The sequence below is a fragment of the Solanum tuberosum genome, unplaced genomic scaffold (assembly GCF_000226075.1).
Source record: "Solanum tuberosum cultivar DM 1-3 516 R44 unplaced genomic scaffold, SolTub_3.0 scf00693, whole genome shotgun sequence".
Lineage (NCBI taxonomy): Eukaryota > Viridiplantae > Streptophyta > Magnoliopsida > Solanales > Solanaceae > Solanum > Solanum tuberosum.
In genome coordinates, this window is record NW_006239613.1 from 97,362 (window position 1) to 107,348 (window position 9,987).

Consider the following 9,987-nt stretch of genomic DNA (forward strand, 5'->3'; position numbering starts at 1 on the left):
TTAAAAATTAAACTTTCATCTTATTTAGCTTAAAAATAAAACTTTCATTTTAAGTTTATTACAATAAAAGAAAATTTATTATTAAAGTTATCTACATTTTAATTATAGATAAAATATAATTTTTAAGTGAGTAATAAACTATTTAATGAAAACTATGTAATGAGTAGTGGAGTGAACATTTTAAGGGAAATCAAAATATAAATAAACATAATAATCACGCAAATAAATTCAACTTATAATAAATTCATAAATAAAAATTGTATTTATAAAATATAAATTTTGAATAGAAAAATATATTTATCATAAAAACAACGAATAATTAAGGTTGTGAATGTTATTATAAATGTTGTAAAAAATTATGTTAATATGTTTGAATGTAAAAGTGGTGTATAAAAGAGAGTTTAAGGGGATATTTTTGTTAATTTACACACCTTATCCCAGGATAACTTATCCTGGGATTACTATACCACCCCGAGTGAGGGATAACTTATCCCAGGACTAATTGTTAATCCTGGGATAAATTATCCCTACCTTTGCAACCAAGCAATGAATTAAAGGCCACTAAAAAGTTATCCCAGGATTAATTCCTCTTATCCATCACACCAAACGACCCCTCAGTGGCAGAACTAGGATTCACTAAGGGGGTTCAAAATATGAAGCAGTAAACACACGAAGAAGCCGAAGGGGGGGGGGGGGCAAAAATCTACTATATATACATAAAAATAATTTTAATCATGTATACATAGTGTAATTTTCCTTTGAACATATATGTCCAACCTTGATGAACATTGTATGCTTGATGGACATTGTATGCTTATAGATGATAAAAAGCAAATTTCATTAGGAACTCCTATAGTAAGCAGCTTAGAATCTTAGTTGGCTAGGTATCTCGTTTCTCCCATGCAGCATAAACAGACCTCATGACAGTATTTTCGGGACTATATTTAAATGTTACACAATCTAATTCCTTTATTTAAAAGTGACCTCTGATGCTGCCTTCTTAATGTGCTAAAAGCCTGTTTATACCAGCATACTTGTGATGCTGTCTGATGTATACAAAATCTTACCTTACCAAAAGAAAGGTGCTAAAAGCCAAAATGCTCTTCTAGTTTTGAAGTATCCAATTAGTCACCATTTGATATCCTTAAAGGAGGACTACCACTAGTGTGTGCATTAAATCAATTTTGTTGAATTGCTTATTCTTTGTTGTTGATTGAAACTGAAATATTTGTACAATTAATTGAATTGGGCAGAATTTATGATGTTTTAATATGCTTTCCAGAAACTGTGGACAAGTAGAAATTTTCAAGAGAGTATTTCCCTTTCATTGCACTCTCATTAATGTTGTTTTCCCAAGGATCTTTAGGGTGGGATTTTTAAATGGATATGGGGTCAATTACTTGAGAATGGGAAGTAGCGCCGCAACTCTAGACCAAATGAATGGCAAGTGTGTAAGCACAAGTTTTTTGTTTTTCCTTTCCTTTCGTAAACAACGAATCAAAATTTGAGTCTGTCTGAAAGCGAATGAATCTCAGGGAGAGGCACGTACTTAAGGCGCTACTTAAGCTTAGCCGATAGTCGTTCCGGTCCTAGCTGTCTCTAGATCTAGGAAGTCAATCTAATCTCTCTTTTCTGCCTTGGTCAAAGTTGGCGTGTCCAACAGTGTGATGGGTCTGCTTTGTTTTCTTTTCCCCTCTGTTGTATCTTTAATAACAGTGATATCCATGCCTTGGACATGCCTTACCAATCCAGGGTGCTTACTACCTCCCACCAGCACATGTATTGATATTTCACTTTTTCCCATTAAGATCAAGACGTTTGAACTTGAATGCACTTCTGAATATTAGGATGTGCATCAAAGATTTAGATTTCTGAATGAATACACATCTCAATATTAAGATGTTGTATGAAGATCTGAATACAAAATAATTAAGATGGTTCATTTTCTCAACATTTGAAAAAATAAAAACTTATCTTTATTATCTAAAAATTAATAAATATAAATTTAAATAAAATACTAAATTGATCTAATACTATATTAATAAAATATTTTTAAAAAATCATGACAGTTGGAGGTGATGATGAACAATGGTGGTTCATGGTTGTGACTTGTGGGTGCTGATTGGGGATTGTCTTGGGTGATGGTAGCGCTTTGGGTAGCAACTAGTTGTAATGGTGGCTGACAATAGTGATTAACAATCATTGTTGATTGTGATACTTAGTTGTGAAAATTAAAAATTGTGATGGATGATAGTGATAGCTAATGGTGATAGTGAACGATGACGGTGATTGGCGATATATAGTGGTGGCTTGTTGTGGACTTGTGGTGAATGTCGTTAGTGCTTGGTGATTGATGGTGATGATTGTGAATGATGACTTATGGTGGTAGTGATAGGTGATGGTATTTGATAATAGTGGGTTACGGCAGTTAGCGGTGAAAATGGTTGGAGTAGTGATGAGCTGCATACCATCTTTGTAGAAACATTTGAATAAATATTTTAGCAATATTAAGACTTTGTTATAGGTTTTAATCATTCAAATCTATTTAGACTCACTAAGTGGATGTAAAAAAAGTATAACAACAAACTTACTAAAAAAACTATATTTCTTTCTCAAATTTATTTTATAAAACAAACGCATTAGTGATTAAAATATGAATGATTAAGATTCAGACATAAAAAACAAACTTAATGACTGAGATCTGAATGGTTAATATTAAGACCTTTGTTAAGTGCAAACAAATGAGGCGTGAGTAACTCTGTCTAATAAGATCTGTTAGGTAGATGAGAACAATTCACCCATTGTTGCATGTGTTGGTATTTGAATCTTGGTTTCCACAATTGTCACTCCAATTCTTTGGCGGTTAGTCACTCCCTTGGGGTCCGATAGAAAATTGGGCCTTACATTGCACAAATTGCAATGTTCTTAATTATTTGTGACAGGATTCCTTCCTTTTTTTCTTTCCCCTATATAATGCTTTGTATTAGATTTCTCAAGTTCCTTTCTCTTGGTGATTTCATTTGTTGTGATAAAAAATGTTTGGAAGACAAAGGGAAGACAGTTTTTCTACACCCCTCTGTTTTGTAATCATTTTTTCACGAATTTGAAATGGATTCAGTGTGGTACTTTCATCATATCATTGCTTTCCTGAATAAGAAACTAGCTCAGTAGTATGTATTAGTCAACACTGCTCTATACTCATAATACTTGTAATTTGGTTTAGTGTTTTCAAATATCTTCACACTAGATTGAAGCAACATAGTGTGGGTGCTCCTTTTTCTGTCTTTCCTTTGCACTTGCTATTAACTTTGACTTTAATTTCATTATTTCTTTAAATGCTTCTTTCTACTAGGCTCCTCTATATCTATCTTCGAAGACCAGATTAAAGAATTATTGTAGAGAACACTGATGACCAACCACCATTCAAGGCACTCTCCAAATCAAACAGAAAATCTTTATATGCATGTTGCACATGTCCATATCGGAGTTCAATTCCTCCCTTCTTGTCTTCTGTGCAATTTTTTGAACTTTACTGTTCATTGTCCTGATATATCTTCCTGCTGTTGTCATTGTCTATTGCATGCGCACCTTTCAACAACAACATACCCAGTGTAGTTCCACAAAGTGGGGTCTGGATTTGCATGCAAACCTTTATTGGGTGAAATTCTGTACTAAATTTTGTAGGTTCCATTCTTTGGTGTTACAAGGTTGGAAAGTGCTGTCATTGCTTCGGAAGTTTCGTTGTTCTCTGTCATTTCAAAGGGTGATTATTCCATGGCTCTCTAGTGAAAAACCACAAAGAGGATGTCAACCTACTAACCTTTTTCTACTTTCTCTGTATGACAAACAATTCTGTAGAGAATTTAACAACTTTAAATTTGATGAAAATTTTCTCAAAACTTTCTAAATTTAGTAGAATGCTCGTTTTTTTTCAAAAGAATGGGAGTTGTCAGTATGCGATGTTAAGAGTTAGAATATTTAAAGTATTAGGTCTAAATTAGAATATACTTGTCTTATGTTAAACACCTATGAATTGATATACCTTGTATTCATCAAATTGCCAAGCCTTCAATATATCTCTGCCACCTAAGCTTAAAGTCAAGTTCTACAGAGTGGTGGTTAGACCGATTTTGTTGAATGGGATGGAGTGTTGGCGAATAAGAACTCCCATGTTCAACAGGTGCATGCTGTGGAAATGAGGATGCTTAGATGGGTGTGTGGTATACTAGGAGCGATAAGATTAAGAATGAGGATATCCAAGCAAAGGTGGTAATGGCCTTAGTGGTGGACAAGATGAGCGAAGCGAGGATGAGATGGTTTGTGCATGTGAAAAGGAGATGCGTAGATGCTTTAGTGAGGAGGTGCTAGAGGTTGGATATAGTGGGTGTGGGGAGAGGTAGAGGTAGGCCAAGAAAGTATTGGAGAGAGGTTATTAGACAGGACATGGCACAATTCCAGCTTACTGAGGACATGACCTTAGATAGGAGGGTGTGGAGGTCGCAGATTACGGTAGAAGGTTAACATGTAGGTAGTGGAGTGTTCTCTTGCTTCCTGAAGGGTTTAGGCTTAGTGGTGTCTGTCGTAGTAGCTTTACTCTTGTAGTGTCTTGCATTTGCTTTTTAACACCATCTATTTTTATGATGTTTCGATGATTGCATTATTTTGTTGTTGTTGCTGTTTCTGTAGTAGTTGCTATATTTTCTGCTGTCATTTTTCCTTTTCATACTTACTCTAATTGCTGTACTCGAGTCTAGGGTCGTCTGGAAACAACTTCTCTACCTCCACGAGTGGTATTTCACTGGGTATGTTAAGGTATGCATACACTCTACCCTCCCCAGACCCACTTGTGGAATTTCATTGGGTATGTTGTTGTTGGTATCCTTAAGTTTCAAGTAATTTCTGCCTACTGGCTCTCTTACACTGCCTAGCCGGCTAAAGGTCTTCTTCTTTCTAGTGTAGAGCTGTCTGCCTGGCCAAAGTCTTCTGTTCTTTTCTTCTATCTGGTAATCGTTCTGGCATCATCACCTTCTCTTTGACAATTGCTCTAGCACGCCATGCCTCTGTCCTCACTCTCACACTCTGCCTTTTCTGGACAATCGCTTTGACATCACTATGCCCCTTAACAGTGATTGCTCCGATGGAATTACACCTCTTTTGCCGATCATTCCAATACCACTGCTCTTAATTTCAGCGTCACTCCGGTAGCAGTGTGCCTCTTTTCAGGAAACTGTTCAAGTGGATTTGTGTGTTTCCTGAATAATGATATTTCTGGCAAGGCCATGTCTCCTCCGGTGATCTTTCTGGTGGTGCAGCATCTCATTCAGCTGACCAACCAGCCAAATAGCGAGCCTCTTTTCAAATAATATTCTTAAATTTTCCTTGCAACATCCCAGCAACCACAACTTTTCCGACAACTTTCGAACACATTTTCCAGTGATATTTCTATATTACTATAACAAGTAAACTCAAGTTGGTTTCTCCACTTTGAAATGTTGAGTCCTGTGATGGATATTGTCGTACTGGAAAAAGATTGGATGTGTGTCATGTTTAACACTTAATAATAGTTCTACTTGTATTCAACGAGCCCCCAAGTCTTCAATGTATCTCATTCACTTCTCTTGTTTCTCATTCGTTCATAGTACTATTAATGTGGCCACGGAATATCCCCTATTAGTTTAAGTGAAAATCATGGAAATGATCAACCAGAAAATTGAAGTGTTTAACCTCGTCGTACTCTGCGCCGCTGACAACCACAACAAAGGATATGTTTGGGTCATTTCTTTTCATGAGGTAACACAACTCCACAAGTACATGAAGAGATGAAGCCCATCATGCGTGCTTCTGCTTATCTGCTCCTTATTCATCCGTTCTCTTCTCTATTTGATCCTTATAAGGAAAGCACAAGTCAAAGATAAAAGTGTTTTTTGCTGCAAAGGTATGACAACCTAAACAATGGAGTGGGATGCTGTCCATTTTTCCTGCTAATTTCCATCAGACTGAGTTCTCGGGAATCCATCACTAGCAAGGGAAAGTGGGTAACCAGTCTCCTCCGCCCTCGTCTTTCCCTCTCCTCCTCTTTATTTAGGGGCATGGAGGAGTGAGTAAGTGGCTTGAGGGGGCCTTAAGGAGTGCGAAAGACCGGGATTTTGAAAAAAGAGATGCATAGATATGCAGAGTACAAATTTGCATCTTATGGGGTGCTGGAACTTGGAAAGTTGTGAAATGAATAGGACTAAAATGACCTCTTCTTTTTGAACCCCTGGGGGTGGCTTAGTGGTTGAAGATCTGGAGTAATTGAAGTTCAAATTCCAGTAGAGGTGAGATTATGTGAATTCTTGCTATCTATCTAAGTCTGTATGGATAGGGTTACCCAATCTTGGAAATTAGTCGAGGTGTGTGTCTACTGGCCCTGATATCGCCATTCTTACAAATATGGCCTCCCTTCCATATTCTCATTGTCCAATTCCTCAAAATGATAATTCAATGGCTATTGGTGCCTTTGGTTTTCTCTATTATTGCAGAAGCTGATTTCTCTCTTGTTTTGGTATCTCCGATTCTGTGAGTCGAAGATATATGCAAGATTGGTAGTCTGGTTTTCATGGTACGTGCACCAAATGGAGGACCCTAAGCATGTTCCATTTCTTTCAAAATGACCTCAAGTTGTCATATCCAAAAGAAAAGAAATATCTTACTGCTAATCAAATCAGCCCATTTATGTTTGGAGATATGAGTATCAACCAGAGCATATTTGAAAAGGGAATGTGTCTAGCAGTCTGCTTGGTTATGGGTACATTTTTGCTGGTCTTTTTTCATTCTAGTTGAAAGTGAAAAAAAATAGATTTATTTGTTAGCTGAAGCATATGAGGCTTAAGAATTTGCATGAACACGAGTCAATTTCAAGAAAAATCCTGGTATCTGTTGAGGTTTTTGCTTGAAACAAAAACCACCAAGGTTTACTGTGGATTTGATGATCTTGGGTCTTCAAGTTCCTTTGCTAGAAATCTCTTTGAAAAAGTACATTATACTGTTAACCTTCTACCTTTTTCCAGTTTCCTCAACTCTACATCCTTCCCTCTCTCCCTCTCTCTCCCTCTTCAACAAGTGGCATCAACTGTTACTGTTTTAATTCTCTGAATCCTCTTCCTCTCTTTCTGTTTCTTGCTGTCACCTCAGTCCCTCACTAATGAAATTATGTGATTAATGGCACACTGTGCAACCACCTAATGGTTTTCGGCCTGTGATAATGAAATTTCATGTTTCGTAGTTCTACTATTGGTGCTTTATATTAATCTGTGAAACACAAACCTAAATTGTACCAACACAATGGTATTTTTTACTACGATTAGCTTAAAAAAAGGTGCAAATATTTTACTTGACCTTAGATGTGTTTGATCTCTTCTGTAAATAGATATTGTTTTCCTCCTCAAGGAAAAGTAATGAATATTTTGGATCGATAAAAAACTAGAAAACATATCTTAGTGAATGTTTATTTCTATAGCATTACAGTGAATGCATCAGCGATCTGTAAAGAAAAACTAAGAAACCCTTCTCAAAAGGAGATAAAATAACTGGAATTTGGTGTTTCTGATCAAGTCTTCAAGAACTACACAGCTCATAGAAGAGGAACCTGATAGTCTGTAGGTGTTGTTCTGTTTTCGACTCAATGTCTGACACTCCTCATCCCAGCCGGCTATTATACGAAGTTTGTTCTCCCCTGGGGTTAGTTGTGCCATTTATGGTGGTTATAGTGAAGCATATCTCATTAAGGCCATCCATTACTATCATTTCACTAATTTGAAGTTTGACTTTCTTTTTGTTAGCCAGGGGAATTTTGGCAGGAGGGACTTTTAGCTTGATCTCAATCTTGGCAAGACGAACCCAAATGAGTGAAATTGTTAACTCTAGATCAAAGAGCCTACTTCATGCATTTATTATGTGTCACTGCTTAATCATTCTCGGAAGGCTACGCAACTGTTGGATAATAGTTTGTGCATGGATTTTGATACTTTAAACTTCTATTATTTTTCCCAGGTATCTGTCAAAGAGTTTTCCAGAGGCAGTGTGTTGATAAATTGCATACTTGTGAACTGGTGTAAGTCTACGATTTGACTGAATAAATCAATACATGATGTGACAGTTGCAGGAGAAGTGCATAAAAGTCCAAGAGACAGCAAGGATATTGTCGAACTCTACTGGCAAGATCTTTTTACATGCAATGCATAAATCATACTGATATTCTTCTACGACGAGCTGAAAGTTTGTTCAATTCAACCTCCTTGTTTGCTTTCCTTTGCACAACCTCTCTCTTGTCTATATCTCAATGTTATAATATTGGTGTGTAATTGTCCTAGAACCAGAGTTACCCATCTTTATTGCCTAGTCGTCTTCGGGTTCATAATGACGTATACTATTTTACTTGTGTGGAAATATTATATGCAAATGTAAAAATATGGCACATGAACCTAATTCAACTCCAAAAGCTAACTCATGAGGGGAAGATTAAACACCTCCTTTAGGCCCAGATCCAACTTGAAAGTGGACTAAGAGCCCAAACGGGATGGATCTGGCTCTGACACTATGTAAAGATATGATATCTGAGCCTAACTCAACTCCAAAAATAAGCTTATGAGGAGGAGGATTGCCCAAGTCCATTTAAGTAGACCATCCGTCCATTCCCCAATCAATATAAGACGCTAAACCACAAAATAAATCAAAAGTGGTATTTTTAGGGATAAAGGTGCTAAGGTGTGACAGGAAGCATATTGTTGAATTCATTCAAGTCTGTCTCTATTATGAATGCATGAACGCTTTGATCTGTTATGTGACTACTTTTTACTCACATTAATACACTCATCACTTTCAATTTGACCCTTCTTGCCATGCCAGTTATGAACTGTGTGCATTAACTTGCTTAGTGGTCCTCTCCAGTTCAATCCTCGCTGGTTGCTACTGATGAGTTGCCAAATGAATTACGGAATTCTTTTGACACTTTACACGTTAAATCAACAGGGGATCCTTGTAGCATGGTAAAGGTCTTCGTACAATCTATAGGTCACAAATTCGAGTCGTGGAAATCAGCTAGCTAGGTTGACTACATCACACTCCTTGAGGTACGGTCCTTCCCTAAATCCCGTGTGAATGTGGGATGTTTGGTTTACGTTGCCCTTTTATTTGCAGTCTACTTATTTTTCTGTACCACTCCGTGGTCCTGGGAAAGTGCCATAAACGATGTTACCTACAAGTTGTTCCTTATAGTATTTATTCTTTGTCCCCTTATCCGCTGGCTTGACTGCTAGTTTCAAGTCATCGAAAGCGAGGGGTTTCTTTATCTTTTTGTCTTTTCTACTTAAATCCCAATGTGCCTATTTCATTTTAAGTTTGCACCTTTTTCTTTCCTCTTTAGTTACACGTCTTCGATAAGAAGCTCCTTATCTGAAAAATAGAATTATTTTTCGATGTGTTAGTTGGATTTCAAAGCATATCAATATGAATTTATATTAGTCAGGTTTCAAAGCATACTAGACAACACATCCTATCTTTATCTGTAGAATCATTTTTTTCGATGTGTTAGTTCGATTTCAAAGAATATCAATATGAATTTGTATTGGTCAGGTTCCAAAGCATACTAGAAAACACATCCTCGATAGAAAGCTCTTTACCTTAAAAGTAGAATCATTTTTCGAGACGTGTTAGTTGGATTCCAAAGCATATCTGAATTTGTATTAGTCAGACTCTAAAATATATCAGACATTGACATCGGGTTGGGAAATAAAAAGAAAAAAATTGTATTATGAGAAAAAATAATTATAAAATTAGTCAAATCATGACAACTACAAATTATATTAATAATAAAATAGTGTTATCCAATCATATGCGTTTAGACTTGTAATATCCATCTACAAAATACAATTAGCATTTTGTATATTTTTTTAATTAAATCTAGATAGGTGACTTCTTTTTGGGTGGGGTGGGGTGGGGGCTGGGGTG

The 9,987-nt window shown here is 36.4% G+C and overlaps 1 long non-coding RNA gene across 1 annotated transcript in view; it reads left to right on the forward strand.

Annotated features, from left to right (window-relative positions):
* The window catches only part of LOC107058906 (uncharacterized), an 11,011-nt gene extending 2,728 nt beyond the window's left edge, over positions 1-8,283 (forward strand). Inside the window, exon 3 of the long non-coding RNA XR_001472397.1 lies at positions 7,825-8,283. This is a non-coding gene — a long non-coding RNA (uncharacterized lncRNA). The remainder of the gene's footprint in view (positions 1-7,824) is intronic.
* Positions 8,284-9,987: the final 1,704 nt, after the last annotated feature.